The 18,895-nt window shown below is 41.5% G+C and overlaps 1 protein-coding gene and 1 long non-coding RNA gene across 2 annotated transcripts in view; one reads left to right on the forward strand and one right to left on the reverse strand.

Moving 5' to 3' along the window:
• Positions 1-8,073, reverse strand: part of LOC117509388 — a 149,296-nt gene extending 141,223 nt beyond the window's left edge. The window contains exon 1 of the long non-coding RNA XR_004560396.1: positions 7,997-8,073. This is a non-coding gene — a long non-coding RNA (uncharacterized LOC117509388). The remainder of the gene's footprint in view (positions 1-7,996) is intronic.
• Positions 1-18,895, forward strand: part of si:cabz01090165.1 (uncharacterized protein LOC100333421 homolog) — a 950,945-nt gene that overhangs the window by 550,301 nt on the left and 381,749 nt on the right. Inside the window, exon 3 of the mRNA XM_034169060.1 lies at positions 7,999-8,072. The gene's annotated coding sequence lies outside the window, so the exon portion shown is untranslated. The remainder of the gene's footprint in view (positions 1-7,998; positions 8,073-18,895) is intronic.

An 18,895-nucleotide genomic window follows, 5' to 3' on the forward strand; every position in this document is an offset into this window, starting at 1 on the left:
ACAGCCACGTCTGAACGTGCACAGCACCACGGCTCCTCCAAGCTCCTGACCAGAGACACAAATGATGGCTCAGTGTACAGGACATGTCACATTAAAAACACTTATATACACAATTACACAGCAAAAAAAAAAAAAAAAAGATCAGATAACACAGGAACAGAGTGACACCATGGTGTGTGTGCTGAACTGACAGGGGGCATGTCTGCTGACAGCAGCAGCTGTTGAGATCTCTTGTTCTGGACATCCCAGCTGGAGAACACTTACTGTGTTTTGACGTACATGACCTAACAACTGTCCACTGTGATGTGCGTGTGTCTGCTTGCTGTCCACACTTGGGCATACATACATAAAAACATGCGAGTTCTGTTAGAAAAGTATCCGACCTTTTTATTTTTTCAAAAACCTGATGGATTTGAATCATGTGTGCTTGCATAAGCCAAACCTTGAACCTTCGTGCGCATGCGTGCTTTTTTTCACGCCTATCGGTTGCGTCATTTGCTTGTAAGCATCCTTTTTGTGTGAGGATGGGTGTAGTCTCTCGTCGTTTTTTCTTTGCAAGGAAATGGCGGAATGACTGGAGCAGTGCGACTGCATCAAATTTTGCCAGAAACTGGGCGACAGCCAAGTGGAAACCATTCGGATTATTCATACGGCTTTCGGTGACAATGCTATGAGCATCACACAGATTAAGGAGCGGTACAACCGGTTTAAAGACGTCCGCACAATGGTGGAGAGCGCGCCGCGCTCCGGGTGGCCATCAACATGCTGAAATGACCAGATCATTTCCAAAGTGAATGCTGTGGTGATGTGGGACCGTCGTGTGACTATCCGAGAAATTGTGACATCAGCACTTTTTTGGCACATTCCACTGTGACAGACATCACCACAGCGTTCACTTTGGAAATGATTCGGTTGGATACTTTTCTAACAGACCTCATATATCACTATTGCGACAGGCTGCAGAGAGCGAGCGGATGACACGCACATTGACAGGCTACCCCAGGTAAAATAGACCATCAGATCATAACATGCAGCGGGCGATCTGAATGTCAGGTCACCCACGTGAGCTCTATTCCACATGACATGGTGCCTGTCCTGCGGCGCGCCGTCCACAGGACACGTGTGTGGGGCTGGACACACACACGGGGCCAGCTAGACAGGCCAGGCCAGCAGATGTGGACATGATAAGAGTGCACTGCTTTATTCATGTCATTTCATGACTGTACATCTTTGAGCATGGGTCATTTTCAGAGGAACAGACGGTTCATACTTGTATTGTTCGCTCGATAAGAGGGATTTAATAAAATGCGGTGTTGTTTTATGGTATGTGGCTTTATTTATTTTTTAAATACGTTTATCTCCTTGTTGATTTCAGGCATTTTACGCACCTTTTTATGAAAAAGTGATAGTGCAGTGGTAAAGTTTCTGTCTGGTAATCAGAGCTTTTGTAAATTTCAGGTTCGAATCCCATGGGTGCCATGTATTTGTCATTTATTTTTTTCACAGCAGCTGTCCAGTGTCATTCCACATGTTCCAGCTGCTCACACTGTTTTCCCGCTGCAACACTTTCGTACATGCTCATGCACGTGCACAAAACCATCGCAGCAGGATCGTTCACGCCTGCCCGACTGTGTGTCCCTCCCTTACGTTGGCTCAATGTTTTTGTGCGGGCTGTTTCACCATGATTCACCCTGATTCCTACTTATTCGTGTTGTGTGAGGGGGCATTTATGAAGACACATTTATAGACATTGAAGACATTTATAGGTTTAATTTCCAGATGGAACAGGAAAATTCTGACATAATTTCTGCATCTGTATGAAATGGAAAAGTGCTACAAAAGTGCAATCTGTGTACCAGTGTAAAATATATTTGCCATATTTCAAACAAATTGGAAACTCGGGATTCTGTGATTGCATTTCTCCACCAAGGACAAACAATCCCACAATTTTATCACAATAGTTTTAATGTTTTATCATCAGTCCTGTAACATGTTTGTCTCCATACACCCCCCAACCCCACAACACTTCACCTGAAGCTAGATCCACCCCTGCTGAGGAACCTCATAGGATTTGTTTCTGTGACTCATTACATCTGTGAGTGTGTTTTTGGGGTAAAATGAACTCAGATATCAGCTTTTTGTGTGACGAGTTACGCTCGCAACATCCAGAACAAGCGTCTGCATCAGCTCTCACTCTGGGGGTTCACTCTGCCTTCCCTCTCCTTGGGGATGGCTGCTGTGGACAGAAGATGGACAGACAGGCTGAGACAAGACTGTGACAGATAGTGAAGGCTTTTACCGGTCAGACTGTCACAGTTACCCTTAAAAACGCTTCCATGTTCTCAAGGAGGATGAGAAGATGGGAGATGGACAGAACAAAGGAGCAAGAGTCACCAGTTAACATGATCTCTTTGTCTGAAACTGACAACCTTCACACGGCTCAGGGTTTATGGTGAAAGTTGTATTTGTTATGCCTCTGGACAGGAACAGCTAATGTGCATGTTACCTGAAGTTTAACTCTGGATGTGTGCAAATTAAATTATATTATTGTGCCTAGATGTTGGCCCTTCGATAGACTGGCAGCCTGTCCAGGGTGTAGTGATCCTTAACTGGAATAAAGGTGTTCATATAATAGGTGGACCAGCAGCCCAACCAATATATTGATTTTATTGATAATATCAGTCAATATGAACATTTTGGTATCACTGTTATTTTTGCCTGCATGAATACTTGCAGATACAATGCAGAGAAATAGTTTGTTTTTTTGGAAATTATGTCATTACACCATTTGCCCAGCAGAGGACACTCCAACATCATTGTTAGCAAATGCTGTCAAGCATGCCTAGGACCCCCATCACTCCTTGCTCACATTCACTACAGCCCCTGGCAAAAATTATGGAATCACCGGCCTCGGAGGATTTTCATTCAGTTGTAGATAACAGACATGACACAAAACTAAAGTCATTTCAAATGGCAACTTTCTGGCTTTATGAAACACTATAAGAAATCAGGAAAAAAAATTGTGGCAGTCAGTAACGGTTACTTTTTTAGACCAAGCAGAGGGAAAAAATACAGACTCACTCAATTCTGAGGAATAAATTATGGAATCACCCTGTAAATTTTCATCCCCAAAACTAACACCTGCATCAAATCAGATCTGCTCATTAGTCTGCATCTAAAAAGGAGTGATCACACCTTGGAGAGCTGTTGCACCAAGTGGACTGACATGAATCATGGCTCCAACACGAGAGATGTCAATTGAAACAAAGGAGAGGATTATCAAACTCTTAAAAGAGGGTAACTCATCACGCAATGTTGCAAAAGATGTTGGTTGTTCACAGTCAGCTGTGTCTAAACTCTGGACCAAATACAAACAACATGGGAAGGTTGTTAAAGGCAAACATACTGGTAGACCAAGGAAGACATCAAAGCGTCAAGACAGAAAACTTAAAGCAATATGTCTCAAAAATCGAAACTGCACAACAAAACAAATGAGGAATGAATGGGAGGAAACTGGAGTCAACGTCTGTGACCGAACTGTAAGAAACCGCCTAAAGGAAATGGGATTTACATACAGAAAAGCTAAACAAAAGCCATCATTAACACCTAAACAGAAAAAAACAAGGTTACAATGGGCTAAGGAAAAGCAATCGTGGACTGTGGATGACTGGATGAAAGTCATATTCAGTGATGAATCTCGAATCTGCATTGGGCAAGGTGATGATGCTGGAACTTTTGTTTGGTGCTGTTCCAATGAGATTTATAAAGACGACTGCCTGAAGAGAACATGTAAATTTCCACAGACATTGATGATATGGGCTCCATGTCAGGTAAAGGCACTGGGGAGATGGCTGTCATTACATCATCAATAAATGCACAAGTTTACGTTGATATTTTGGACACTTTTCTTATCCCATCAATTAAAAGGATGTTTGGGGATGATGAAATCATTTTTCAAGATGATAATGCATCTTGCCATAGAGCAAAAACTGTGAAAACATTCCTTGCAAAAAGACACATAGGGTCAATGTCATGGCCTGCAAATAGTCCGGATCTTAATCCAATTGAAAATCTTTGGTGGAAGTTGAAGAAAATGGTCCATGACAAGGCTCCAACCTGCAAAGCTGATCTGGCAACAGCAATCAGAGAAAGTTGGAGCCAGATTGATGAAGAGTACTGTTTGTCACTCATTAAGTCCATGTCTCAGAGACTGCAAGCTGTTATAAAAGCCAGAGGTGGTGCAACAAAATACTAGTGATGTGTTGGAGTGTTCTTTTGTTTTCATGATTCCATAATTTTTTCCTCAGAATTGAGTGATTCCATATTTTTTTCCCTCTGCTTGGTCTAAAAAAGTAACCGTTACTGACTGCCACAATTTCTTTTCTTGATTTCTTATAGCGTTTCTTAAAGCCAGAAAGTTGCCATTTGAAATGACTTTAGTTTTGTGTCATGTCTGTGATCTGCTGTTTTTCTACAAAATTAAACAACTGAATGAACATCCTCCGAGGCCGGTGATTCCATAATTTTTGCCAGGGGTTGTACAAGAGACAGCAGCAAAGCCACATGTGCCAATCTTGTTCGGTCAACGAGGGCTTTTTACAGCGACAAAGAGGCAATTGTTCACCATGCCGCCCACTAGGTGGGGCCAAAATAGACAAGAAGTCCATTTTATGCAATTGCTGAGAGATGCGACTCAGTGACTGCCAGTCCAACAGAAGGCATTGTGATGACAGCGTGACATACACTGGGTGGCTGTTGATTATATTTGAGTTATTTATTGTAAAGTTCATGTTTAGACTGTCAAACGTCAAGCATCAATTCCATTTCTTTGTCAGTAGGGTTTGATAATGAAATGTTTGGATTCATTGCAATTTTTTAATTACATATTGGCTGATAAATCTGTGATAATGTTTTTTACTCCCTAATATTTTTATTAGTATCTTTACCCCCACCCCCACACCAGCAAAAACAAACAAACAAACAATATTACCCAGCCTCCAGTTGGATCAATGGATGGATGGATGACTTCACTGCCAGAATACTTTTGCAATTGGTTCTTTATTTTACTGTATATGAATCACTGTGCTGATGGAGGAGCCACTGGGCAATCAATAAAGCTACATCTTTCTCTCTCAGCAACTTATCTCTCTGCTAATCTTAATCAGGGCAGAGCAGCAGAGTCTTTCCCACGCAGCCGTGCTGTCCGGGTCTCAAAAACAGTCTGATTAAGCAGACATATTGGCCTCAGCAGGACAAAGGGCCTCCTCCGGTGCCGACACTCCACTGTTCGCATTCTCTCATTTGCAACAGAAATGCTGACGTTCACGCTGTGTGTTATCATCGGTATCAGTAACTGGCACTTTGGCAAGGATTTCTGCTTTTATTAAGATAAGACCGCTGTCATGCTGAGTGTCAGGAGGATGTGTTTGAGTCACAAGACATTGAAAATCTCATGATTGGAAGGATCCCAATCTTCTCCAAGGCAGTTTAGCAAATAACCTCTGTGCATGTGATTTGTATCTCATTTATTCATCTTATGAAAAGTAAGAACCTTAAACTATTTGTACGATGCATCCGTAAAGTATTCACAGCACTTCATTTTTTACACATTTTATGTTACAGCCTTATTTCAAAATGGAATAAATAAATTTTTTCCTCAACATTCTACTCATAACAACCCATAATAATAATGTGAAAAATTTTGTTTTTTGCACATTTATTAAAAATAAAAAAGCAAACTAAGAAACCACATATGCATACGTTTTCACATCCTTTGCTCAATACTTTGTTCATGCAGCTTTGTTGCCTTTTGCCAAACTCCAGGTGGGCTGCCCTGCCATGTGTCTTTTACTAAGGAGTGGCTTCCATCTGGCCACTCTACCATACAGGTCTGATTGCTGGATTGCTGTAGAGGTGGTTGTCCTTCTGGAAGGTTCTCCTCTCTCCACAGAGGAATGCTGGAGCTCTGACAGAGTGACGATCAGATCTTGGTCTCCTCCCTGACAATGGCCTTTCTTCACCAATTGCTCAGTTTTGATGGGTGGCCAGCTCCAGGAAGAATCCTGGTGGATCTGAACTTCTTCCTTTTACAGATGAAGGAGGCCTCAGTGTTCACTGAGATGTTCAAAGCAGGAAAAATATTTGTGTACCCTTCTCCAGATTTGTGCAGATACAGATACAGATAATGGCTTTTGAACTTTGCACTGGTAACAATCTGGATGGTCTTTTTCCACTTTTGTCTGGAGGACACAACATCCATGATTTCCAAAAACAATTTGAAACATGGACTCATGAGGCTACAGCACACCTTTCCACTTTGTGTCTGTCCATTTCAAATGAGCTCGGGCCCAGAGAAGGCGGCGGCGTTTCTGGATGTTGTTGATGTATGACTTTCACTTTGCATGGTAGAGTTTTAACTTGCACTTGTAGATGTAGCAATGAACTGTGTTAACTGACAGTGGTTTTCTGAAGTGTTCCTGAGCCCACAAGGTAAGATCCTTTACACAATGATGTTGGATTTTAATGCAGTGCCGCCTCAGGGATCAAAGGTCACGGGCATTCAGTGTTTGTTTTCGGCCTTGCAGCTTATGTGTAGAAAGTTCTCCAAATTCTCTGAATCTTCTGATTACATTATGGACTGTAGATGATGGAATCCCTAAATTCCTTGCAACTGAACGTTGAGAAACATTGTTCTTAAACTGTTGGGCTATTTTTTCATGCAGGGGTTCACAAAGTTTTGATCCTTGCCCCATCTTTGCTTTTGAATGGCTGAGCCTTTTGGGAATGTTCCTTTTATACCCAATCATGACACTCATCTGTTTCCAATTAGGTGTTGTTTGAGCATTCATCAACTTTCCCAGTCTTTTGTTGCCCCGTCCCAACTTTTTTGAAATGTGTTGCAAGCATCCATTTCAAAATGAGCAAATATTTGAACAAAAACTAAGTTGATCAGTTTGAACATTAAATATCTTGTCTTTGTGGTGTATTCAGTTGAATATAGGTTGAAGAGGATTTGCAAATCATTGTATTCTGTGTTTATTTACCCTTTACACAACATCCCAACTTCATTGGAATTGGGGTTGTACTTATTTCTTGATTCTGTAGCATTAAGTGTATGATGCAGGTTATTTCCCCAGCCAACAACAGTACCCATTTACACCTGGGTGGGTTGAGATCACACCGATTAAGTGTCTTTTCCAAGGACACCAAGAGGTAGCATGAGTATGATTTGAACCCATGTCTACGTATTGCTAGGCCAGCTCTATTAAGAAATTTATATCCAGACTAAAGAGTTATTTGTCCTCTCTAACTTAAAATTAGCTTGTATTTTTTTATTGTGTTAATAAAATAGAGGAGCTGGAGTCATCTATTCACTCATTACATTTTAGAGCATCCATGAATTGACTTTGGAAAAGCCTATGAATCATCATCATTGCTGAAGTGCCATTTATGCAGATGAATAAATTGGACGACACAATGCAGACAGCCACACACTGACTAAGTGATATTAGTGATTTTATATACTCAAATGGCAAGAGTCAAAGTCTAAAAACTAGGCATCTGTCCACACAGTCCAAAATGTACAAGAGATGTGGACAAAACACGTGGGGAAGCTGGGCATGGCCAGCACAGAAGGTGTGTGAGTTTACTAGCAAGGAGTGGATGAATGAGCTGGTCTTTTAAACTGTGCTGGAGTAGATCATTGAATGCAGGTAAGAGTGGCAGGTAGGTCAGCCACGCCCAGCCTAAGACACAAGACAAACAGAAAAAGATCAAATCCTCACACCTTTGAACCCCACTGCTCCTGTGGAATTACTCAGTGACCAGTAGACCAGACAGCGTTTAAATGTTTTGAAGTGAATGTATTACAGACACATGGATTCCCATGCTTATACCAAAACTTTATTCATGCTGAACTGAGATAATGTTCAAATTAAACTAAGTTTAAATGTCTGAATTCACAATTACTGGGTATTCAAAATTACTCTTTTGTTACAGATCAATTCCTATCAACACTTTGCAAGTGGACAAGGTCCTGATCAATTCCTGTTGTTTGTGAAGCTCTGCGACAGGTAAGTTTTTTTGTTTTTTTTGGATCTCAAACAGATCAATATTTACACCCATATCAATCATGGGCACATGTCAGTGGGTCTGTTGATATGTTTGGACTGAATGTTTTTACGTCTGTCCTTGGTTCAACACCTTTTGTTCTCTTGAACCATCATTAAGTGGTGCTGTATTTTGCTGTGGAGGGGCTGTGGTTGTTTCCCAGATGTGAGAAAAAGCGCTAGATGCTCTCACTCAGGCCTTCAGTCATGCTTTATTAAATGAAGCACATGAACTTGTGCTTGTTCCAAAATACTCCTGAAAACATTCCGACAACCAGATTAGAAAAGTCAATTGAGACAAGATCACATTAACTCCACACTGTCATCAGACACCTGAAGAGGCGTAGCAATGCTTGGCCCAGTTTTCATGGAGGTGCAACAGCCAGCGTTAAGATAAGTTAATATTCTGCTGGCACTGAAATTTTCTCTGCACATCTGTTTGGTATTTTTGTGCCAACATGAGATGTGGAGGAGGGAGGAGAGGGTCAAACCGTTCAGAGCTTCATTTAAATGAGGCAGAGCCAAAGTAGGCTTTTATTATATGCTATGTTTTTGACATAATTATTCAAACAAAACTGTCAGGAGTGCGCTTGTTCCTGATGCAAATTGACTGATTTGTGTCTCTTAACATTATCGCATTATTCGTCTGATCGTTTTGGATTGGTGATTGGCTTGACTTCTGCTTCAGCTGAGCGAGTTCCTGTGTGTGATTTACGTGTTGGTTTACGTGTTGGCATCAGAATTTTGGCTCTCTGTTGGGACTGTTTACACAGAGACTGCTACCTGCTGCTTTGGACTTGAATTAACAGTCTTTTTCAAGACTTTTTTTACTTTTTTACCTTTTTACTTTTTTTTTTTTTTTTTTTTACTGTGCTCCAACGCCTAAGGAAGACCTCTAACGGTCGAAACATCGCGACGGAGCACTTTTATCAGCTAACTTTCATCAGCGTTGGCAAGCTAACTAGCTTGCTAACGCTTTCGTTTTTATTTTTTTTATTTGTTTTATTTTATTTTATTTTATTTTTCTCTTTTAGCACTGTTGTGCGTTATCTGTGCTGCTCCACAGCGTGTTTAGTTGATTTTTATTTTATTTTAGCACCGTTGTCGTGCGTTCGCTGTTGTCGTGCGTTGCCTGTGCTGCTTCATGGCCTGTTTGGTGCCTTGATTGGGGCACTCCTTCTGCTGAATCACCTTTAAATTATTTACACATTATTCACTTTGTGTGTTTTTAGGAATCCGCTAGGTTGCGTAGCTACTAGCTCTTAGCCGATTTAGCATGGCGGCTTCTCCTGTCTCTCCCGTACTTTTCTGCTCTGGGTGTGAAATGTTTAGTTATTCCTCGGCCTCCTTTAGCAGTAACGGTACTTGTAATAAGTGCAGCTTATTCGTAGCTTTGGAGGCCAGGCTGGGCGAATTGGAGACTCGGCTCCGCACCGTGGAAAATTCTACAGCTAGCCAGGCCCCTGTAGTCGGTGCGGACCAAGGTAGCTTAGCCGCCGCTAGTTCCCCCCTGGCAGATCCCGTGCAGTCGGGAAAGCAGGCTGACTGGGTGACTGTGAGGAGGAAGCGTAGTCCTAAACAGAAGCCCCGTGTACACCGTCAACCCGTTCACATCTCTAACCGTTTTTCCCCACTCGACGATACACTCGCCGAGGATCAAACTCTGGTTATTGGCGACTCTGTTTTGAGAAATGTGAAGTTAGCGACACCAGCAACCATTGTCAATTGTCTTCCGGGGGCCAGAGCAGGCGACATCGAAGGACATTTGAAATTGCTGGCTAAGGCTAAGCGTAAATTTGGTAAGATTGTAATTCACGTCGGCAGTAATGACACTCGGTTACGCCAATCGGAGGTCACTAAAATTAACATTAAATCGGTGTGTAACTTTGCAAAAACAATGTCGGACTCTGTTGTTTTCTCTGGGCCCCTCCCCAATCAGACCGGGAGTGACATGTTTAGCCGCATGTTCTCCTTGAATTGCTGGCTGTCTGAGTGGTGTCCAAAAAATGAGGTGGGCTTCATTGATAATTGGCAAAGCTTCTGGGGAAAACCTGGTCTTGTTAGGAGAGACGGCATCCATCCCACTTTAGATGGAGCAGCTCTCATTTCTAGAAATCTGGCCAATTTTCTTGGATCCTCCAAACTGTGACTGTCCAGCGTTGGGACCAGGAGGCAGAGCTGTGGTCTTATACACCTCTCTGCAGCTTCTCTCCCCCTGCCATCCCCTCATTACCCCATCCCCGTAGAGACGGTGCCTGCTCCCAGACCACCAATAACCAGCAAAAATCTATTTAAGCATAAAAATTCAAAAAGAAAAAATAATATAGTACCTTCAATTGCACCACAGACTAAAACAGTTAAATGTGGTCTATTAAACATTGGGTCTCTCTCTTCTAAGTCCCTGTTGGTAAATGATATAATAATTGATCAACGTATTGATTTATTCTGCCTAACAGAAACCTGGTTACAGCAGGATGAATATGTTAGTTTAAATGAGTCAACACCCCCGAGTCACACTAACTGTCAGAATGCTCGTAGCACGGGCCGTGGCGGAGGATTAGCAGCAATCATCCATTCCAGCTTATTAATTAATCAAAAACCTAGACAGAGCTTTAATTCATTTGAAAGCTTGTCTCTTAGTCTTGTCCATCCAAATTGGAAGTCCCAAAAACCAGTTTTATTTGTTATTATCTATCGTCCACCTGGTCGTTACTGTGAGTTTCTCTGTGAATTTTCTGACCTTTTGTCTGACTTAGTGCTTAGCTCAGATAAGATAATTATAGTGGGCGATTTTAATATCCACACAGATGCTGAGAATGACAGCCTCAACACTGCATTTAATCTATTATTAGACTCTATCGGCTTTGCTCAAAAAGTAAATGAGTCCACCCACCACTTTAATCATATCTTAGATCTTGTTCTGACTTATGGTATGGAAATAGAAGACTTAACAGTATTCCCTGAAAACTCCCTTCTGTCTGATCATTTTTTAATAACATTTACATTTACCCTGATGGACTACCCTGCAGTGGGGAATAAGTTTCATTACACTAGAAGTCTTTCAGAAAGCGCTGTAACTAGGTTTAAGGATATGATTCCTTCGTTATGTTCTCTAATGTCATATACCAACACAGTGCAGAGTAGCTACCTAAACTCTGTAAGGGAGTTAGAGTATCTCGTCAATAGTTTTACATCCTCTTTGAAGACAACTTTGGATGCTGTAGCTCCTCTGAAAAAGAGAGCTTTAAATCAGAAGTGTCTGACTCCGTGGTATAACTCACAAACTCGTAGCTTAAAGCAGATAACCCGTAAGTTGGAGAGGAAATGGCGTCTCACTAATTTAGAAGATCTTCACTTAGCCTGGAAAAAGAGTTTGTTGCTCTATAAAAAAGCCCTCCGTAAAGCTAGGACATCTTTCTACTCATCACTAATTGAAGAAAATAAGAATAACCTCAGGTTTCTTTTCAGCACTGTAGCTAGGCTGACAAAGAGTCAGAGCTCTATTGAGCTGAGTATTCCATTAACTTTAACTAGTAATGACTTCATGACTTTCTTTGCTAACAAAATTTTGACTATTAGAGAAAAAATTACTCATAACCATCCCAAAGATGTATCGTTATCTTTGGCTGCTTTCAGTGATGCCGGTATTTGGTTAGACTCTTTCTCTCCGGTTGTTCTGTCTGAGTTATTTTCATTGGTTGCTTCGTCCAAACCATCGGCATGTTTATTGGACCCCATTCCTGCCAGGCTGCTCAAGGAAGTCCTACCATTATTTAATGCTTCAATCTTAAATATGATCAATCTATCTTTGTTAGTTGGTTATGTACCACAGGCCTTTAAGGTGGCAGTAATTAAACCATTACTTAAAAAACCATCACTTGACTCAGCTATCTTAGCTAATTATAGGCCAATTTCCAACCTTCCTTTTCTCTCAAAGATTCTTGAGAGGGTAGTTGTAAAACAGCTAACTGATCACCTGCGGAGGAATGGTCTATTTGAAGAGTTTCAGTCAGGTTTTAGAATTCATCATAGTACAGAAACAGCATTAGTGAAGGTTACAAATGATCTTCTTATGGCTTCGGACAGTGGACTTATCTCTGTGCTTGTTCTGTTGGACCTCAGTGCTGCTTTTGATACTGTTGACCATAAAATTTTATTACAGAGATTAGAGCATGTCATAGGTATTAAAGGCACTGCACTGCGGTGGTTTGAATCATATTTGTCTAATAGATTACAGTTTGTTCATGTAAATGGGGAATCTTCTTCACAGACTAAAGTTAATTATGGAGTTCCACAAGGTTCTGTGCTAGGACCAATTTTATTCACTTTATACATGCTTCCCTTAGGCAGTATTATTAGACGGTATTGCTTAAATTTTCATTGTTACGCAGATGATACCCAGCTTTATCTATCCATGAAGCCAGAGGATACACACCAATTAGCTAAACTGCAGGATTGTCTTACAGACATAAAGACATGGATGACCTCTAATTTCCTGCTTTTAAACTCAGATAAAACTGAAGTTATTGTACTTGGCCCCACAAATCTTAGAAGCATGGTGTCTAACCAGATCGTTACTCTGGATGGCATTTCCCTGATCTCTAGTAATACTGTGAGAAATCTTGGAGTCATTTTTGATCAGGATATGTCATTCAAAGCGCATATTAAACAAATATGTAGGACTGCCTTTTTGCATTTACGCAATATCTCTAAAATCAGAAAGGTCTTGTCTCAGAGTGATGCTGAAAAACTAATTCATGCATTTATTTCCTCTAGGCTGGACTATTGTAATTCATTATTATCAGGTTGTCCTAAAAGTTCCCTAAAAAGCCTTCAGTTGGTTCAGAATGCTGCAGCTAGAGTACTGACGGGGACTAGCAGGAGAGAGCATATCTCACCCGTGTTGGCCTCTCTTCATTGGCTTCCTGTTAATTCTAGAATAGAATTTAAAATTCTTCTTCTTACTTATAAGGTTTTGAATAATCAGGTCCCATCTTATCTTAGGGACCTCGTAGTACCATATTACCCCATTAGAGCGCTTCGCTCTCAGACTGCGGGCTTACTTGTAGTTCCTAGGGTTTGTAAGAGTAGAATGGGAGGCAGAGCCTTCACCTTTCAGGCTCCTCTCCTGTAGAACCAGCTCCCAATTCAGATCAGGGAGACAGACACCCTCTCTACTTTTAAGATTAGGCTTAAAACTTTCCTTTTCGCTAAGGCTTATAGTTAGGGCTGGATCGGGTGACCCTGGACCATCCCTTGGTTATGCTGCTTTAGACGTAGATTGTGGGGGGTTTCCCATGATGCACTGTTTCTTTCTCTTTTTGCTCCGTATGCATCACTCTGCATTTAATCATTAGTGATCGATCTCTGCCCCCCTTCACGGCATGTCTTTTTCCTGTTTTTTTCCCTCAGCCCCAACCAGTCTCAGCAGAAGACTGCCCCTCCCTGAGCCTGGTTCTGCTGGAGGTTTCTTCCTGTTAAAAGGGAGTTTTTCCTTCCCACTGTTGCCAAGTGCTTGCTCATAGGGGGTCGTTTTGACCGTTGGGGTTTTTCATAATTATTGTATGGCCTTGCCTTACAATATGGAGCGCCTTGGGGCAACTGTTTGTTGTGATTTGGCGCTATATAAGAAAAAAGTTGATTGATTGAAGTTGATTGATGCAAAGAGTTTTTGCGGGTAAACTGGTGAATACACAAAGGTAGAATGATAGCTGATCAAACAAAAGGCGCACAACAATGCGTGTGCTCGACCCATAATATTCTTGCTGCTGGAGTTTACATTCATATAGCATTTTGTTGTTGTTGTCATTGTTGATTTGGAGATTAGATTTTTTTAATCATGTATTGACGGAAATAGTTAAAAATTCCTATTGCATGGAAATGACAGTACTGTGCAAACATTTAATGCATCATAAAAGCATGTAAAATTGTGAAAACATGATACATATTCATAAATGAATGATATGTGTTTTGAATCCATACGAGAATTTGGTTCTATTTATGTGTGATTTTTTTTTGGGGGGGGGGGGGGGGGGGTTAAACGTCACACCAGAGTATAAGTAGCAGGACCTCAAAAACTATTTTAAGACAAATGTGACTTACAGTATGAATAATTGTGTTTTACTATCATTTTAATATTGCATGATCATTTGCAACTGTGTTTGTGTGGTATTCTATTGGCCAGTACACTACAAAGAAATTATTATTATTTCTAATTGTGGAATTATATATATATATATATATATTTAATGGATGGTAAGGAGTCCAACATAGAGAAATACGAGGTCTGTCCATAAAGTATTGTACCTTTTTATTTTTTTCAAAAACTATATGTATTTCATTCATATGTTTTTACGTCAGACATGCTTGAACCCTCGTGCGCATGCGTGAGTTTTTCCACGCCTGTCGATGACGTCATTCGCCTGTGAGCATGCCTTGTGGAAGGAGTGGTCCCGCCCCCTCGTCGGATTTTCATTGTCTGGAAATGGCGGAATGAAAAGGACTTTTTTTCCATCAGAATTTTTTCAGAAGCTGTTAGAGACTGGCACCTACAAACCATTCGAAAAATTTATCTGGCTTTCAGTGAACATTTTACGGGCTTCACAGAGAATAAGGACTTTAACTACAGAGGTGTTCAAACAGAGGTGTTCTTTTGTCTCGCTTCATCAGCGAATCGGTCATGACGCGCGAAACCTCCGCGCGGCTTTCCATGACAAAATCTCTTGTTAAAAGTGAAATCTGCCGGAAAATGGCTGATGTCCAGGCCTTGTGATAACCAGAGAAAGAGCACACGACGGTCTCGTATCCACAGAGCCATCAGCTTAGAAATGATCCAGTGGTTTGTGCCGCATCGTCGCAGCTTGCAGCGCGGCACACCAAACGTCCTTAAAGGGGTCCTTAAACCTGTAGTTAAAGTCCTTATTCTCTGTGAAGCCCGTAAAATTTTCACTGAAAGCCAGATAAATTTTTCGAATGGTTTGTAGGTGCCAGTCTCTAACAGCTTCTGAAAAAATTCTGATGGAAAAAAAAGTCCTTTTCATTCCGCCATTTCCAGACAATGAAAATCCGACGAGGGGGCGGGACCACTCCTTCCACAAGGCGTGCTCACAGGCGAATGACGTCACCGACAGACGTGGAAAAACTCACACATGCGCACGAGGGTTCAAGCATGTCTGACGTAAAAACATATGAATGAAATCCATATAGTTTTTAAAAAAAATAAAAAGGACCGTTAATTTATGGACAGACCACGTATTTCTCTATGTTGGATGACTTGCCATCCATCAATTGTTATGTTCTCCACCCCCCTCCCAAATTAAGCAAACAACAAAGAGTCAAGTAAATTAGATTAATTTATTTTGTTGTAAACAGCTTCTAAAATGTCAGTAGCGTGCTTGTCTACCTTCTTAGTGTTTTTGGCATCTTTGGAGTTCAATATTTCCACCAGTTCCTCCTCTGTGAACTCAGCAAACCTTGCTGGCAGACGATTTTCTGCTGTTGTTGACAGGTTTGTTGCCATTTTTTCAACCAGCGTCTGTCCTGACCTCCGCTACGTCATTAGTGATGTCATCTCATGAATAATTGTATGCTGCGCTCTGATTGGCTAGCTGTTGGCAGTAAGCTCTAACGCTATTGGTCAGTGGGAACCGATCCAATATAACTTTTGGTCCTAGCCTTTGTGAATCCCTTTGGATCCAACATAACTTCCTGGTGCCAAGCATGCCAAAATACAGGTAAATGATGGACAGAAAGGCTAATCTGTGATTGGCTATTGCAATCTGAGTGGAGAACATATATATATATATATATATATATATATATATATATATATATATATATATATATATATATATATATATATATTATATTATATTATATTATATTATATTCACCTTTGTTGGCTAAGATTCCGTGGTGACATGCACACAAAAAAGGGGGGTGGGGGGCATCAAGTGCTACTTTTATTATAACTCTGGGACTACAACTTTTGCACACTACTGTATATGCAGCTTTTAAAAGGTGTGGATGATATGACTTTACCTCATTACAACACTACCTTTAACCATTTTCTCATTTTTCCACAAACTGTAGTAGCTTCTTATTTTGGGTTTCCACAAAACATCACAAACCAACATTTTGAACATTCCAGTCACTGAGATGGACAAAGCCACATTTTGATTTGTCAAAAACTGCACCTATACAAAAATCCTTATTGTTTATAATGCCCAATTTAAGTATTCTGGGGAGTTTTTTTTTTTTTTTTTTTTTTTGGGATTTTTGATTTTTTGATTTACCTTCATTTTTAAACCTGTGTTTGTTTGTTTTTTAGATGTCTTGCAGTTTATCAAAAGAATAGAGTCAAGGTTGAAAAATACCCCTTTAATGCTGCTGTGTGCACACGAGGGATTTGCAGAGTTAATTTTACACCCATGGTGCATTGAAACTTGGACAGTGCATGCTGGCTGTGGTGTGATTTCTTCTTGTGGATTCTGCTGTGACTGTTGTGCATTCAGTTTGCAGCTAATCTTTCTCTCTCACACACACACACACACACACACACACACACACACAATGCTAAAATCACAAACTAATTGTTCACATCACGAAATGTCAAGAAAGATTTTTAACAGAGACATTGTGGACGTGTCTTCGCAAGCGTGAGAATCACCGGCGTTATGGCCTCATTTGGACGAATGTGTAGGATGTATGAATATGGCGTTAGGGTTCGGTGGGTGTCATCACGCCTGCTTTTGTATCTGTGTTTGCACATTTTCATCTCCCGTCGGGCACGGCCGCATCGGTTTGCTGGCGAAGGACCGTGTCATCAAGGACGTTCCTGCTGCCTCTTAAAGCAGAGACGAGGACAGCAGGACAATCTGCAGCCGCCGCGGCTCAGCTGCTCAGCAATAACAGTCGTTTTATAGGCAATAAAAGAATAACAGCAGATAGCTGTGATGGTATTCAGGCGCCGTCCTCGGAGGCCAATAGCATTTACGGAGTTGTTTGATGTGGACGAGGATGTGAGGACAAAAGTCACTGCCCACATTAGTTTTTTGTTTTGTGTGTGGGTTTTTTTGTTTCTTGCCGACATTCTCAGACTCTGCCCCCATCCAAGTAGGAAATCCAAATCTTCAGATTCTTTTTTTTTTACTTCAGAAAATGTGTCAGTGTGCTGTTCACTTGAACCCATGTCCCACTGATAACAGGGTCTCAGTGCTGAGTCCTGCCCGCCATCCACGGTTTACTCTGAGTCAGATCCAGGACAGCAAAAAAAAACACACAAAATCAGTTGCCTGAAATGACGTGAGTAAATATCCTATGTAATCAAAGTGATAGCAGCACACTTTTTGGGAAACAGATGTTTGTCAATGTGTGTGTGTGTGTGTGTATTGATCTGAAGTGACATCCTGATGAAGGATCTTAAACAGATGGTGTCCAGGGTGTGTGTATTGTCTTTTCTGCTGTTCTTTGCCATCCTCACAGTGAAAGTTCTTGTGACAGCAGCTCCATGTCCTCAATGTCCTGTGCACTTCTTTCACCGAGCTGTCATCTAGTTTGTGAGCATTCTCTCTGTGGAGCATCTATAATCTGTAAAAACGGACACGCTGCTACTGGGCGTTGTTGGCATTCCTTAACCTCCTGAGAAAATAAAGGCATTGTTGGGCTGTACCCTCCACTGCTGAGATGCTGTCAGCCCAGACAGGTCTTCTGTGATAGTGACATCTCAGAATCAGAGCCCTGGACTCTTTCCACAGCCTCTGTGTTGGTGTCTGCACGACTATGTGTGAACTTTTTCATGGCCCTTAAACCAGGGGTGGGCAGCGAGGGCCGAGACACTGCAGGTTTTCCTTGCAACCAATCACCTCAGCAGGTGGGTTGTTGATGATCTTCTCCCCTGAATATAAACACCTGGTCGTCAATGAAATCACCTTCTGAGACACCTGATCATTTATGAAATCACCTGCTGGGGTGATTGGTAGTAAGGAAAACCTGCAGTGTCTCGGCCCTTCATGGCACATGATTGCCCACCCCTGCCTTAAACCAAATTGAAAGACTGATACCTACTCTGAATGCCCCACACACCACAATATAAATGTACAAGTAAATATACATTTGTATCTAATGGTGACTGTGACTTTTATGACTTCATCATATGACTACTGTAGGGGATTTTCCTGCCTTCAGATACCCTCCCGGTAATTTTATGTGGTGGGCAAACTTGAAGACTCGGAAACTGACAGGACACAGACTTCAAAAACCAGGTGTTGTATTGAAATGATGCCTTCACAACAGCGCTGGGGTCTTGAAGCATGCGTTCCCACCCAACATTGCTAAGAAGAGCCCCAACATTCCACCCCTCTTATGTTTTTAAGCCTGTCCTCGACTGACCCCAGGTGGGCGGGCCACACCCAATTGCGTGAATCATTACAGTTATGTGATTTGATGTAGAGTGTTGCATATGACATTTGTATGTGGGTGACATGCACGCATTGTTTATCTGAACGGTATGTTGTATGGCTGGGGTGCCTGGCTGCCTTTTGTTTCTGTCTTCTGTTCTCTGTCTTTTGTTTTTCCTTCCAGGTGGCATGCGTTCAGGACTGAGTGGATGTGTGGCTGAGTTATTAGGACCTCACCCTGATCACCTGAAGCTTGTCATGTGCAGCTCGTCAGGACTCACAGCTGTGGTGCATCTTTATGGATTGGGGCATGGTTGCATTTAAGTCTGGAGTACACAGTGTGTATTTGCCAGAGACTCGACCTTGTGACCAGACGGGTGAGATCGTCGT

Source organism: Thalassophryne amazonica, chromosome 4 (assembly GCF_902500255.1).
Source record: "Thalassophryne amazonica chromosome 4, fThaAma1.1, whole genome shotgun sequence".
Classification (NCBI taxonomy): Eukaryota; Metazoa; Chordata; class Actinopteri; order Batrachoidiformes; family Batrachoididae; genus Thalassophryne; species Thalassophryne amazonica.